Raw genomic sequence first — 17,408 nt, forward strand, 5'->3', positions numbered from 1 at the left:
ATTTTCCATGTTTTTCAAAATTTAACTATGAAGAGGGATGCCGTAATCATAAACAAAATTTGAAAAAACAATATATATAGAATTTCTTCGAGTTGAACCATTCCAACACAAAATTCATATATATTCTTGACTAAAGATGATTAAAATCTCAATCTATGCTTTAGAATTGAAATGAAGTATAATTTCCTCTCCCTTAATTATAGCAAAATAACTTTTCAACCCCTGCAACTTCACGAATTGAAACTTTGTTTTCTATAATTAACATTGCTAGCTTGCAATACTAATTATAATTATCATGCTCCCACTAACATGATGATTATTAGCATAACACTTATGCTCCCACTAGCTCTAACATATTTCCAGAAATCTGCTGGACTTCTGAAATTTAGATTCATACACCCTTTCTTAGATAGCCCACATGTGTGTCTAAACAATTTTCAGAACTATGAAAAGGGATGCCGTAATCATAGTCTCAATTGCTTAGGCATTTTCCATTTCTCACAAGTCCATGTTAGTGTGCCGGTTAACCACACGCGCTCCACTAACAACTTTTGAAAATGCAAATAACACAATTGATATCTACGTAAAATCTACTTAGTGAAAGCGTTTCCTCACCATCATTTTCATGAATCGGAGAGAAACCTTATGACACTTAGATTTTATAGTGTATGAGTTCCTATCCATGTTAATTTGTCAAAACCATAATCACAAGATAAGGTTAGTGATAAATTCAGCCTTACATTGATTAAACTTGTTCAGTCTTAGTTTCTTGTCACCTTGGTAGCACTAGACCCAACAATGCCTCCAAGTTGAACTCTGATAACTCACATGCAAATTCAACTTATTTGAAGTAGGTACAGAAATAAGAATTATGTCAACACGATAGGTTGCAAACCTTAAGTCGTGTGCTAGTGATAAATTACAGGTTTCACTCTTGATTAAATCTTGAAACTCTTTTAGGATCTTTAAGGCTCCTACTGTCCCCTTGACATATAAGTTTTCCTAGTCAAGAACCATTTCTTGACAAAACAAATATTCAAGGGATAGTGCGGATTCTTATCAAGACTAACACTTCACACAATTGGTCTTAGTTGGTCTTTGTCTCATCCAAGACATCACAACTTACCAATCTCAAATGTACAAGAGTAGAAACATTTCACACTACAGTTGATAAGTGTTTTAAACCTTAATTTATGTTACTAAAGGTTACAATCTTGGAGTAAGACTCGGAAAATTGTTTTGGAATGAAGTATGACTCATCTTCTTGATTTTAACCACTTCAACAATTCATAGCTCCTCTTATTTGCTATCAGAATGCACTTAGAGGATGAATTGTGATTAGGTTTCTAAATCATTAAGATGATCATAAAAACTGATACTAAAGTACTCTCTCATCTTTTCAGATTTGAGAAACTTTTATCCTTCTGCCTAATTTGATTCTTCTTATTCGTTTTGTCATACATTGTATCCTTTCCAATGTTACAGAATTATACTTAACCTTATAAGTATAATCATATTTACTAATGTTTAGTAAATCATGACAAATCAATCTTTGTGGTGGACCTTGACCAGCGCACATCCAGTGTACCTAATTCCTTAGTCCTTCAATTGACTCACATATACATGTGATCAAAGAATTAGTCTTAATTTTTCAAAGATGAAAATTCTCATTCATCATACAATACAACTTGTATGATTCCAAGTTTCTGTCCAATTGAAACTTGGGTGATGAAAAACTTTCTTCATTTGGTAAATTTAGACACTACCACAAATGAAAGAATCAAATCCACTTTCCAATATTGCTATTACTAGAAACATATAAGCAACAATTTTCCACAGATGCCATTGTAAGGATATTTTTTTTTAAATAAATAAAATTAAAACCCCTTTTTTTCCTTTTATTTTAAAACTTTGCGGAAAAACTTATCCTTACAATTCACATGAAAACCTTGTTGTTATCTATTCATAAGCAATATATTATAACTCTTAAGCAACAACTCAAAATTCTGATTACCGAACCATGCAATCGAAACCCATCTTCGCAATCAAAATCAGCATATACTTCTCTAAGCTTCCTATCTTTTCTTTGATTCTTAAAAACATCAACATGTGACCCATTCACATTATGTAATAAGAATCTCCAAATAGGAACTTAATAGAGTTAGACAGTGGACTTTACCCGAAGTAGAGTCAAACCTCTTGACTTGATGAACCTTATGACCTTTCAGGTGAATAGGGCAGCTTCGCAGTCAGTGTCCCTCCCTTTGGCAATATAAACATATGGACCCTTTGATAATGGTACACAGAACTATCACAGACTTAGTTTTTCTCTTTACCATTTGGTCAACCGAGTTGACTATGGCCGGTCCCTTTCCATTGGGAAGAGAATGCTTTTCTGGATTTCCTGTGTCACTATTGTCAATGTCCATCAAGTTTTGAGGAAGTTGATCTTAACAAATAGATAAAATCATTAAGGGTGTTGTCATAGTCTTTTTCATAGGTGTTCCAAAAGAACTCACTATGTGACTTAGAAAGTGATTGAACCACCAACTTTCTCAAGACTTTGACACCTAACTCTCCCGGCTTGTCAATATGTGACTACATCTCCAAGATGTAACCACACCAAGACCTTTACTTGCCAATAGGGCTCGAGTGACTTTAAACTTTTCAAGAACTTGTGGGTGATGGAGAATAATTGGAGGAGATAGAGGAAGTGAAGCATGATGTTGAGGAACATCATCTTCAAGAGATTTGGGAAGATCATAAATGTCTAAACCAGACATGTTTTGGGAGATATTCAAGATAGTTGATTTAAAGTCCTTAATATGACACCCAATATGAAATATTAAGGCTAGGATCCAACACAATATTTTTATAATTTGGAAGAGGGATGCCGTAATCCAAGCTATAAAATATTTGAAGGTAGGCGAATGACGATTCACCAATTTCCACCATGAAAAACGAAATAATTTATTAGGTTTTAATTGGATTTGAAATTCCTAGATCTTTTGAGATTCATTGAACTTTTCAATGGCATGTTTCAATCTCGAGTGTGCCCTCTCAAATTTTGTGACTGGGATACCGAGGATCAGAAAACAAGGTGTGAATACCCATACCAATTCACTTGGTACCCTTAATATTATCACCTAATCAATGTGCCGGTTAACCACACACGCTCCATTGATCTATGACAAACATTAAGTCACCCTTCGTGGTCCTTACTAGTCCAAGTTAGTGTGCCGGTTAACCACACACGCTCCACCAACGACTTGGTAAGGTACAAAGTGTGAATTCCATGGGCTAGCACCAAATTCACATTTTTCCTAAAGTAACTAAGATTGGGAATTATTAAGATTTTAGTTACTTAGTATTTATCATTAATACTTTTAATGAAGGGAGAATTTAAAGTCATTGTCCTACCCGTTCGGCTAACGACCCTCCACCGATCAAGCAAGCGGTGGGTGAGAGTAGACACCCATTAAGTCGCCATTTTATAGGCAACAACCTTATACCCACCTTATAGACCAGCTTCGTGAATGAGGCCTACTAACGGTAAAACGACTTGTTCTTATACATATATATATAATAATTAACCATTAATGTTATAAATAGTATAAGGGTTGAATTTTAACTTTTAAAAATTCTAAGGGCTAACTTGGAATTAAAGAATTCATAAGTGAAAACTTTTCAAATTCCAAAACTTGAGGGCATGTTTTGAAACTATTCAAAACTAATTAATTCCATAACTTATGTGTTTAAAGTAGTTTTAATCCAAAAAAAAACTCTTCAAGTTCCATAACTTATGGAAGACTTTAAACTAATAAGAGAATTAACTTTTCTTTATTTTTTATAACTTATGGAATTAATTAAGGTTACACTTTATTCATTTATTTATTTATTAATGAAGTGACTCTTGAACTTCCATAACTTGAAGACAAGTTATGGAGTCATAAAAAAAAATTCAATGACACAAGACTCTTCATTTTGTAACCATTACCAACTTTTATGAGTTTTATGAGTCTTTAATGTGACTCTTCATGTAACTTGAGGACAAGTTACAGAAACACATTTTATACTCAACTCTTAGATTAAAATGGATTGAAAACAACTATTTCAATTAACTTTTCTATTAATCTAAGCAACTCATAAGAACAAGATAATTCAAATCAAACTTTCTCATGTAATTAGTCTAAACCTTAAACTAATACAAAACATGAATCTATTGACAATTATCTTTGAAAATGGATTAGCATGAACATTACCACATTAAAAACAAGTTTATAAGTTCAAAAACAACTTAGGGTAATGTTCCTAGTCCATTTCTAGCCAAAAACCTCGAAAATATGCTGTCTGGGGGTCCAACTCGTCGAGTGCATGAACCGACTCGGCGAGTTGGATCATTTTGATCAATTTTTAGGCATGGACTCGCCGAGTCTGATGATCAAACAGCAACACTTTCGATTTTTTAAGCAGTTTTGCAGGTATAACAAGAAAACAAGACTAGGCTTTGATACCACTGTTGGGTTTTGAGCATTCTAGCACTCCTAAGTGTACATGCAACCCTAAATACCTTGGATCTATGTTTTCTCTATTATACATGCAAATAAGAACATCCAATGTATTATCCTAATCTAGCATACAAAACAATGAGTGTAACAAGATAGAATACATACCTCTTTGATGTAGAAAGTCTTCATGAAGCTTGAGTGCCTAGCCCCAATAGTGTGGAAGCCTCAAATGGAATCACAATCATCAAAACACTTAGAATAACTTGAGAGAGTTCTACACTTCATGAAATCGGCTAGCCCTGTTCTTCACTTTCTAATGTGTTTCTAGTGGCCGATTTTTGTCAAGAATAAGATCTTTATATAGTGTTACAATTAGGGTAAATCCTTAATTATCATGGCTTTCCATTTCCTTGGATCCATGGGTTCAAATACACCATGGAGCATCCATGGACCATCCTATGGGTTTTAGCCCAACTTGATTATCCATGGAGCATTAGCCCACTATATAAGTATGGATGATTTACACAATCAACCCATATATTTAATTAGTCTTCTTTGATCACTTAATTAATCCTAGATTAATTCTTGATCAATACTAATTAAATAATCTTATTATTCTTATTATTAATATACTAGAACTTATAATATATTAATAACCATAAGTGTCTTATTTCTCTCATTATATTCTATCCAAGTGCATGATGGTATGCAACCCAAATGGACCATGCCGGGTCGGGTCAAGTCTTACCAATTATAGTTATGGACTTAGACATTAATCCAACACTAACATGATCAATACTTGGGGCCAGACCATATCAATTATCATCCCCTGGTGACGCTTTTCCTCATTCTCCTCGTACCGATCCACTAACACATACATAGCCTTCAGCATGACTGGACCGCCTTACCAGGCCTTCAGCATATCTGGACCACTCTCGGAACATTCAGCATGTATGGACCGTTCCCTGAGCCTTCGGCTTGACTGGTACGCCCACAGGCCTTCAGTCTGTCTGGACCACTCAAACTGTCTTACGTCACCTTGAGCCATTCTTTTCGGGAATCTCTCCCGTACATACTGTTCTAGCCCTTTTGGGGTTCCGAACTCTAACTCCATTCTTTATATTGAAATCCCAGCCTAACCCTAGGCCCAACCTTGGTCTGTATCCCGCCCCACTCGTCTGCCACTTAATCATACCAGCCCACGCTCTTGGCTGATAGAAATACTGCTGAAACCTACACAGCTAATTGACCTCTCATGTTGTCGATCCTCCTGAGAATTTTCCAATTCTCCCCACTTAGAGCACTGAGTACAAACCACCGGTGATTGAACCGGCCTAATCAGTCATTCCTACTCAACATACTCCTCTTACCCATGAACTAATCCTGAAACAAGAAACTTCTACAAAATCACGTTCCGACCGCGCACATCTCGAACTCTAAGGGAGTGTGACCCTCAGCTGAGTACTCCTCAAATTGCAAATTCTATACGCAACATGCAGACCAAAAAGCCTAATTCCCCACCAATAATTCCCATGGATGATAACCAACTAAGACTCCCAATACCAAAACCCTCGATCATACGATAAACCCGATGAAAAGACAAACGAATACCATACCATGAATCATGCGAACAAGACTAGCATATACAAGATACTCCATAACAACCATAAGATAACAAGATATCAAGAAGGAAACATACACGCAGCTGTATCCGGCTCTGCCCTGACCTCCTCTGCTATAAGCTAAAAAGCATGTCCCTGAGCCCTCAGGGGCTCTGCTCCACCCTGACCTCCACCCGTAATCCTCAAAGTGGCTGGTGTTGGAGCCTACACCGGTCCTGCAGTAAGCTGTGGACAGTTGGCCCTCATGTGACCAACCTGATGACACTGATAACAAATCCTCATACCCTGAACTGGGGATGACTAACGGCAATCCCTCGCATAATGCCCCTTTCTCCCGCACTTGCGGCATGCACCACCGGACCTGCAAACTTCGGTGTGACCCTTCCCGCACTTTCCACAAGTGCGGCTTTTTTGATCTCCCAACCTAGAATCAACGGTCTTGGACCGTTTCGGCGCCGGCTGCGACTGTGCCTGGGCTTGCCTCTGCTCTCTCAACTGCAACTCAATCTCCAATTCATGCCGCCTAGCGGCCTCCTGCAACTCTAACAAGGTATCACATCTCTGCGTGGACACAAACTACCTGATGTCCCTCTTGAGCATATTCAGATATCGGGACATCTGAGCCTGCTTTGAAGCAAACTCCGGGAAAAACATCGCCCTCTCAGTGAACATCCTGGTGATCTCTGTCACTGACTCTATATCCTGCTTCAGCTCCAGGAGCTCCTGAGCCAACCTCTCTCTCTCTCTCTCTCTCTCTATCTCTCTCAACTCGTGGAACATAACGAGTGCTGAACATCTCCCGGAACTGATCCCATGTAACCGCAGCTCGCTGTGCATCAGAATAAGATCCCGTAGTCAACCTCCACTAATCCTTCGCCCCGAGCTTCAACAGGTTCAGAGCACACCTCACCCTCTGATCAGCAGGGCATGAACATGTGAAGAAACATCCCTCCACATCTGACAACCATCGCATAGCAACAATCGGATCCTGAATCCCATCAAAGGTAGGGGGCTTCGTATTACCGAAGTCCCGATACTGAAAACCTCTACCGGCTCCTCCTACTGCTGCTGCTACAACCTCTGTAGCTGCCACGACAACCGTCTCCTTAAGAGCTGCATAACGCTCATTAAAGTACTCAATCATGGTGGTCTAGATCGACCCAAAAAGTTCCGGCATCTCAGCCCGGAACATAGCAACAACCTCATCATGCAGAATCTCACGAATCCTGGCATCCAACTCGTCCGTACTCATCTGGCCAACGATCTCGGGTGGTGCTGAACCATCTTGACCACTCTCTCCCGCTCCAGATCTCGAACAAGATCCTGCCCCAAAACGTCTCGTAATCTCCATTCTGCAATACACCATGAGATCCTCAGAAACCTCGCATAACCACCCAAAATGACTCTCTAATCAACCACCCAGGGGTTGTGACTTCCTTGATACGCGTATGGGTCTTGTGCTTTCAGTAGTACGGGCCCATACTACCTTCCACACCTACCCATATTTGTCTAAAGTATCATCACAACGCCCCAAGCACTAACGAACATAGCAAGCACTCTATCCTCACTCCTAGAGGAATACCGAAACTCTCATAAAAGGAGACCCTAGGCTAGCAGGCATCACAATCAGACAACTCTATCATGCACTTCCTGAAGATCCCTAGCCTAACACTAGCATGTTGTTCTAACATATCACATAAACAAATAACTTGTATGGTAATTTTGGGGTAACTTACTGGGCTCCGGCTAATTGTACCCTGTGCGTCCTCTTTTACTTATTTTTGAAAACCATTTTTAATTTCTCTTCGAAAACTCTCCTTGATTTGAGATTGGATTCACACGAATGTTCCTCTAATTCACTCAAACCAAGGCTCTGATACCAAATTGTAATGTCCATTTAAAATTTTCAATCAATTTAAACTTTTCAAAAACAACCCATTTTCATTAATTCATTACAAAAAGGTTTTCAATTCATTTATTATCAGAGTATTTCCCAGAAGCACGTTATAAGTACATAAAACACGAGGAGTGGTACGATCATGCCTTCGCCTTGCCACAATCTCATGAAGTACCTAAAACAATAAACTGAAAACTGTAAGCCTGAAATTTTAGTGAGTTACCCCCAAAATACCAACCACATATACCATACTCATAACATATCATTGATGGGTTTTGGTCATAAGAACATCCTATGTGCTCATACAAACCCTAATGCTTGGATCTAGGTTTCTCTATTGTACATGCAAGTTATCCAAGACTGTAAACCCTAATTCTAGCATTCAAGTAATCATATTAACATGAGAATAGGTTTAAGATCATACCTTGATTGTTATGTAGCAATAACAATCTCAATTCCTCCTTGTATTGACTTTAGAAAGCTTAGAGTCACAAATGTCACTCCTCTAATGGTTCACAAACACCAAGAGCAAGAGGATGAAGAGGAGAGAGGATGGAGGCTGCCTAAAACGTTTTCTAACCGTAGAAGAAGTCTTCCCCACGTTTTTGAGCCTTAAGTGTTCTATATATAGTGAGGCTATTAGGGTTATCTAACAAGGAAACCCTAATTTGGATGCTTAAGCCCTAAGCAACCCATGGACCTCTTTCTTTAAGGCCTTGGATGATTTCTCATGGGTTTCCCCATAGAATTCGTCCACCCCTTAATATAAGGCAATCCATGGCCCAAATTGCAATTATCTTATAATTACAATTCCAGTCCCTTAAGTTTAATTAATCTCTTTTAGTCACAAAACTAATTACCAATTAATTCTTGACTAATATTAATTAAACAATATGATTTCTCCTTTAATATATTATTATCATAATACATTAATAATTCATATTTAATCCTTTCTCTCCATAATTCATCCTATCAAGTTGCTTTGGTGAAGGCAACCCAAAAGGACCATGCACCATCGGGTCAAGTACATACCAAAATAGTTATGGACTTAGACACTAATCCAACAGTCTTCCACTTGCATAAGTCTAATAACTATTATGAGTATGACTTCAGATCCTGATCTGCAATCGTAGCTTTCCAAAGCCGTTGTCAACTCTGATCCTATCAGATACGCGTGTCCTTTAGATAAGGGATCATATATTCCTCCATTCTAGATATCGTATGAGATATGATTTCTAATCATTCTCTTTGTACTATTTCTCGACTTCCGATTTATGACGACTGACTAATTGAACAAATCAAATTAGCCCTAGCCCGGCCGAGCATTTACGTTTGTCATCACTAAACCATTGAGGGGCCCAAAGATATCGCTTTTATTCTTCTTTGGATAAAAGGAACAGATAAACTTTGATACAATGCTTGCTTGCACTCACTCACCGAATCACACACAACAATATGTTTTATAACACCAACTTACTAGTGCATTTTCATATTATTAATAATGTGCAACTGATTAGCAAGATACAACTCACACATCTCGGTTTCAAGAATATAAGATGTTATCGTCTCACCAATCACTCGTGATAAAATCCATGAAGTGATCCAAGTGAGCGTGGGTTTGATCCAATGCTCAAATTCATATTCATAAGCACTCATGAACGTTGCAGCAAACATTTGCTTATGTCTAATGCTCTTTAGACAATCCACATACCAATTCACGACAATCTTCATTCATATTTACTTCCAACATATGAACGACTGTGGCCCGTTCGAATAATTTTACTGTTCTTAACCAATTAAATTATTCAGGAAGTCAAAACATGCAAAGTGAAACACAAGAATAATACTAATCCCATATGGCCTCAAACCTTTGAGTATAAATAAAACACCTTTTATTTATCACCATATCGATTACTCATTATTTGTTGTTTCGGATAATCAACTTCTTACTTGAATTATTACAGTTGCCCCATGCTCTTTCACATGCACACAATGTGTACCTATGGTTCTTACTTTATGAAATAGATCAAATTGAATACATTTCCAATCATTCTCATTTCACAACTCCAAATCCTTTTTCATAAGTGTAAGAATATCAAATTCTTGTCATTGATATGTGTATTTCTATATATATATTTTTATGCACTTTATCTTAACATTTTGGCCTTATTTATTCTATTTTAGAAAAAAAGTACTCATAATACTTTGAATTATGTTTTGCAGCTCTTTGTTGTCGATAAAGCACAAAAGAAAAGACTGAAGCGGAAACCGGACTTAGAAGCTTAAAGAAACTAAAAATGCTAGATTAGACGATTACGCCCCGCGTAACGTTGCATTACGCCCAGCGTAGTGCCTAAAATCACCGTACGCCTCGCGTAACTAAAGGGTACGCGCCGCGTACTGGGTGGCCTGAGATAACTTCAATCGCGTAGTAATCCTGTGTACGCCCCGCGTAATCCTATGCACGCCCAACGTACTTAAGTTGGCTACAAAGATTATAAAAGTCGATTTTCAGCTAACCAGGAGGAGGGATTCGACTTTTAACCTAATCTAGTCGATAATTAACTTCTGTTAAGCCGTTTTGAGGGTCTAGAAGGCGGCCGGAAGGCCGTTAAGCTAACAGGAGCGAAGATCGGAAGGATTGGAGAGCGGATTCATGTCGGTAATCATGTGGTTTGTTAACGTGACCATGTTTAGCATTCTATTGTGATACTATTATGTGTTTAGTTTCTGATTTGGGTGTAAAAGCCTTTTACTTTTTGTTTATGATTGAATGAAAGCTTGATTATTGGACTAATTGCTATATTGAATTGTTTGTTTATGTTTAATTTATCTTGACAAGCTTGTTAAAAGATCCTTATGTGTTAATGATAATTATTTGCTGTTAATTGTCAAGTAAATTAAGTTGTATGAACATCTGCTTGATTACTTGTCTCTTATGATTTTGATGACCATCAAGATTATATGTCTAGTAATAACGAATGTGAAGCTAGGATTAACATGGGAATAAGTAAGTTAATGTGTGAGCCTTGTTTGATGACCATCAACAAGAGGTTAATTGAATGTCTAATTTGGTTAACTATATTTACAAGTCTTGCTTGATACGAACCGAACACTAGGAAGCATGTTAGTTTAACCAATTGATCACTGTTTGAATTGACTTGCTTGCAAAAGGATTAGTTATAGTGAACACGAATCTAATCATTTTAGGAATCGGTGAACATGAATAAATGAATTTGTGTATGCAATTGTCTATGGTTTTAAGGTGTAATTGATCTAAACCAAAGTACCTGAAGAGATTTGTTTCCCTGTTAGTTTATCGAGATTTATTAATTAATTGTTTGTCTGAGATTTAATAAACCATTTCTTTACTGATTTGTGTGTTTTGTAACCTATAATCAAATATTTTAAATTAATTCACTACCGTTCCCCTTGTGTTCGACACCCTTGCTTATCAAAGCTATACTATACTCGATCGGGTTCACTGCATGTAAGGTGTGGTTTAGATGCGATAAATTATGAATTATTAATAAAAAACTAGTGCATTAAATATACAAATCAAGTTTTTGATTTTGATATGTGTATTTTGATATATATTTTTATGCACATTATCTTAATATTTTGGCCTTATTTATTCTATTTTATAGCTAAAAAGTACTCATAATACTTTGAATTATGTTTTGCAGCTATTTGTTGTCGATAAAGCACAAAAGAAAAGACTGAAGCGGAAACCGGACTTAGAAGCGTAAAGAAACTAAAAATGCTAGATTAGACGATTACGCCCCGCGTAACGTTGCATTACGCCCAACATAGTGCCTAAAATCGCGGTACGCCCCGCGTAATTAAAGGGTACGCGCCGCGTACTGGGTGGCCTCAGATAACTTCAATCGCGTAGTAATCCTGTGTACGCCCCGCGTAATCCTATGTACGCCCAACGTACTTAAGTCGGCTACAAAGATTATAAATGTCGATTTTCAGCTAACCAGGAGGGGGGATTCGACTTCTAACCTAATCTAGTCGATAATTAACTTCTGTTAAGCCGTTTTGAGGGTCTAGAAGGCGGCCGGAAGGCCGTTAAGCTAACGGGAGCGGAGATCGGAAGGATTGGAGAGCGGATTCATGTCAGTAATCATGTGGTTTATTAACGTGACCATGTTTATCATTCCATTGTGATACTATTATGTGTTTAGTTTTTGATTTGGGTGTAAAAACCTTTTACTTTTTGTTTATGATTGAATGAAACCTTGATTATTGGACTAATTGCTATATTGAATTGTTTGTTTATGTTTAATTTATCTTGACAAGCTTGTTAAAAGATCCTTATGTGTTAATGATAATTATTTGCTGTTAATTGTCAAGTAAATTAAGTTGTATTAACATCTGCTTGATTGCTTGTCTCTTATGATTTTGATGACCATCAAGATTATATGTCTAGGAATAACGAATGTGAAACTAGGATTAACATGGGAATAAGTAAGTTAATGTGTGAGCCTTGTTTGATGACCATCAACAAGAGGTTAATTGAATGTCTAATTTGGTTAACTATATTTACAAGTCTTGCTTGATACGAACTGAACACTAGGAAGCATGTTAGTTTAACCAATTGATCACTGTTTGAATTGACTTGTTTGCTAAAGGATTAGTTATAGTGAACGCGAATCTAATCATTTTAGGAATCGGTGAACATGAATAAATGAATTTGTGTATGCAATTGTCTATGTCTTTAAGGTGTAATTTATCTAAACCAAAGTACCTGAAGAGATTTGTTTCCCTGTTAGTTTATTGAGATTTGTTAATTAATTGTTCGTCTGAGATTTAATAAACCATTTCTTTACTGATTTGTGTGTTTTGTAACCTATAATCAAATATTTTAAATTAATTCACTACCGTTCCCCTTGTGTTCGACACCCTTGCTTATCAAAGCTATACTATACTCGATCGGGTTCACTGCATGTAAGGTGTGGTTTAGATGCGATAAATTATGAATTATTAATAAAAAACTAGTGCATTAAATATACAAATCAAGTTTTTGATTTTGATATGTGTATTTTGATATATATTTTTATGCACATTATCTTAATATTTTGGCCTTATTTATTCTATTTTATAACTAAAAAGTACTCATAATACTTTGAATTATGTTTTGCAGCTATTTGTTGTCGATAAAGCACAAAAGAAAAGACTGAAGCGGAAACCGGACTTAGAAGCGTAAAGAAACTAAAAATGCTAGATTAGACGATTATGCCCCGCGTAACGTTGCATTACGCCCAACATAGTGCCTAAAATCGCGGTACGCCCCGCGTAATTAAAGGGTACGCGCCGCGTACTGGGTGGCCTCAGATAACTTCAATCGCGTAGTAATCCTGTGTATGCCCCGCGTAATCCTATGTACGCCCAACGTACTTAAGTCGGCTACAAAGATTATAAATGTCGATTTTCAGCTAACCAGGAGGGGGGATTCGACTTCTAACCTAATCTAGTCGATAATTAACTTCTGTTAAGCCGTTTTGAGGGTCTAGAAGGCGGCCGGAAGGCCGTTAAGCTAACGGGAGCGGAGATCGGAAGGATTGGAGAGCGGATTCATGTCAGTAATCATGTGGTTTATTAACGTGACCATGTTTATCATTCCATTGTGATACTATTATGTGTTTAGTTTTTGATTTGGGTGTATAAACCTTTTACTTTTTGTTTATGATTGAATGAAACCTTGATTATTGGACTAATTGCTATATTGAATTGTTTGTTTATGTTTAATTTATCTTGACAAGCTTGTTAAAAGATCCTTATGTGTTAATGATAATTATTTGCTGTTAATTGTCAAGTAAATTAAGTTGTATTAACATCTGCTTGATTGCTTGTCTCTTATGATTTTGATGACCATCAAGATTATATGTCTAGGAATAACGAATGTGAAACTAGGATTAACATGGGAATAAGTAAGTTAATGTGTGAGCCTTGTTTGATGACCATCAACAAGAGGTTAATTGAATGTCTAATTTGGTTAACTATATTTACAAGTCTTGCTTGATACAAACTGAACACTAGGAAGCATGTTAGTTTAACCAATTGATCACTGTTTGAATTGACTTGTTTGCTAAAGGATTAGTTATAGTGAACGCGAATCTAATCATTTTAGGAATCGGTGAACATGAATAAATGAATTTGTGTATGCAATTGTCTATGTCTTTAAGGTGTAATTTATCTAAACCAAAGTACCTGAAGAGATTTGTTTCCCTGTTAGTTTATTGAGATTTGTTAATTAATTGTTCGTCTGAGATTTAATAAACCATTTCTTTACTGATTTGTGTGTTTTGTAACCTATAATCAAATATTTTAAATTAATTCACTACCGTTCCCCTTGTGTTCGACACCCTTGCTTATCAAAGCTATACTATACTCGATCGGGTTCACTGCATGTAAGGTGTGGTTTAGATGCGATTATTCATTATTCGATGCGGTACGCCCCGCGTAATTAAAGGGTACGCGCCGCGTACTGGGTGGCCTCAGATAACTTCAATCGCGTAGTAATCCTGTGTATGCCCCGCGTAATCCTATGTACGCCCAACGTACTTAAGTCGGCTACAAAGATTATAAATGTCGATTTTCAGCTAAGCAGGAGGGGGGATTCGACTTCTAACCTAATCTAGTCGATAATTAACTTCTGTTAAGCCGTTTTGAGGGTCTAGAAGGTGGCCGGAAGGCCGTTAAGCTAACGGGAGCGGAGATCGGAAGGATTGGAGAGCGGACTCATTTCGGTAATCATGTAGTTTGTTAAGGTGACCATGTTTAGCATTCCATTGTGATACTGTTATGTGTTTAGTTTCTGATTTGGGTGTAAAAACCTTTTACTTTTTGTTTATGATATGATGTCTCTCACTCAAAGTACATTCCTTTAAACATCCTTTTGCATAAAAGTTTCTAATCTAGAAATAGATTTTCAATATTCAATTCCCAATATGGACACGTTTCCATATTTTCCATATGATAAGTTATTCTTAATAGAATCTTATCTATTCATAATAATGTCGATATGGTCCATCCAATATGGAAACATTTCCATAGTTTCCATATGACAACTCATTCTTAATAGAATCTTTTCTATTCATAATAATGTCGATATGGTCCATCTAATACCATGCTTCAAACTACTCACAAGCAACCAATCCTCGTCGAACTTTGGATTGTCCTTTGATAGTTGTTTAATTATTTTCGTCAAAACCGATTCTAGTCCTTTTTCCCTCTAAATGCGCTAGACATTTGGAAAATTTTAGAATGGTCAAATATTAAATCATTTGCAATCGATCCTATACCCGAAGCGTATGGGACACGATGCATAATGTTTTATTTTATATGTTCTCAAAATTTGAATTGTGAAGAGGAATGCCGTAATCATAATTGAAATTTTAAGAACACACTATGTACCTTTGACTAAATTTATTAACATTTCTCAACCTAAGCCTTTAGATTTGAAATGAAGCATAATATTCTCTCCCTTAATTATAGCAAAACAACTTTACAACCCTTACCACTTTGCAAGGTATAACTCTTGTTTTCTATAATTAATATTGCCAACTTGCAATACGTGCCTTAATAATCATACAATCATAACATTTATGCTCCCACTATCATGATGATTATTATAAAACATAACACTTATACTCCCACTAGCTTCGACATGTATTCATAAACATCTTAACTTTCAGAAAAACAATACCTACTGAATTTCTTAAGTCCATGTTTCTAATACTTAATGCTTTGATAATCTTTTATCAAGGCCTCTTAAATTTATACACCTTTGCCTTAGATAGCTTATATGTGTGTCTAAACAATTAAGACTAATTGCCAAACCTCACAATTCAAATCATGGAAAGGGATACCGTAACCATAATCGAATTCGAGAATGCAATTTTACAATCACTATCTTCTTAAAATCTTTCTTAGTGAAAGCATTTCCTCACAATCATTTTCATGAGAGAGGAAATATTATGACACTTAGATTTAAATGATGTATGTGTTCCTATCCATGTGAATTTGTTAAAACCAAAATTTACGACAAATTCAAACTCATATGGACCGAACTTTCTTAATCTTGATTTCTTGCCTTATGGTAGCACAGCTGCCCACCACGTCTTCCAAGTAGTTAAGCAACTCACCTTTTCCTATTAATGTACCTTTCATTGATCAAGGTGCCTTGCCTTTTATGCGTTCAAACGAGAACTCATAGGACTCATATGCACAATTAACTCAATTGGAATGACATAGAAAACAAAATAATGTCAACACGATAGGTTGTAAACCTCAACTCGTGTGCTAGTGATGATCGATAAGGTTTATTTGATTTGTTCTTCAAACCTTTTAAGACCATTAAGACTCCCACTCACTCCTTGACATATAAGATTCTCTTGTCAATAACCATTTCTTGACAAAACAAAAATTCAAGAGTTAGTGTAGCTTTATCAAAACACTTCATAAATTGGTCCTAGTTGGCCTTTGTCTTTTCCAAGACATCACAACTTTCCACATTTGATGAATGTTATAAACCTTCTTAATACTTTTCACTCATTGTCACAATCTTAACTTTAAGACTTGTTATTGGAACGAAGTATGATTGACCTTTTGATTTAACCATTTCTTCAATTCTTGATTCCTCTTCTTAAACATACAATTGTACTAAGACTCACTTAGAGGATCAATTGAGGTATGGTTCTTAATCATTAAGACCTATCATAAAGCATAAAAGGTACTCTCCCTTCTTCTTAGAATGGAGAAACTTTTATCTTTCTGCCTACTTGATTCTTCTTATTCGTTTTGCTATTGATTTAAACCTTTTTAATCAATTCCAAATTACACTTAATCTTATAAGTATAATCATATTTACTAAACCTTTAGTAAATCATGACGAATATCTTTGTTACTCTTTTGGTGAACTTGATCAACACACAACTTTGTGTACTCGATCTCCTAGTCCTTCACTTGACACTTTGTCAACGAATTAGTCTAATTTCCAAATATGAAATTTCTCATTCATCATGCAACCAAGTTACGTGATTCCAAATTTCTGTCCAATTGAAACTTGGGCGATGAGAAACTCTCCGTATTTGGTAAATTCTCGACTTTTTCCATAAACACCATAAATAAGAATCATATCCATTTGTTGTAGAAATATTCAAACATCAATTTTCATAACGATTTCATTGCAAGGAAGTAAACATATAAATAAATAAGTCAAACCAAAATTTATTTTATTTATAAAAGCAGCGGAAAACATTTGTCCTTACAATGCAAAATCCATTGAAAACTATGTATTTCAAAAAGAAAATTTCTAAGAACTATATCATAACTATCTAAGTTCAAAATCTAATCTTCAAGTCCATGCGATCA

Source organism: Lactuca saligna, chromosome 3 (assembly GCF_052625555.1).
Source record: "Lactuca saligna cultivar CGN05327 chromosome 3, ASM5262555v1, whole genome shotgun sequence".
NCBI lineage: Eukaryota > Viridiplantae > Streptophyta > Magnoliopsida > Asterales > Asteraceae > Lactuca > Lactuca saligna.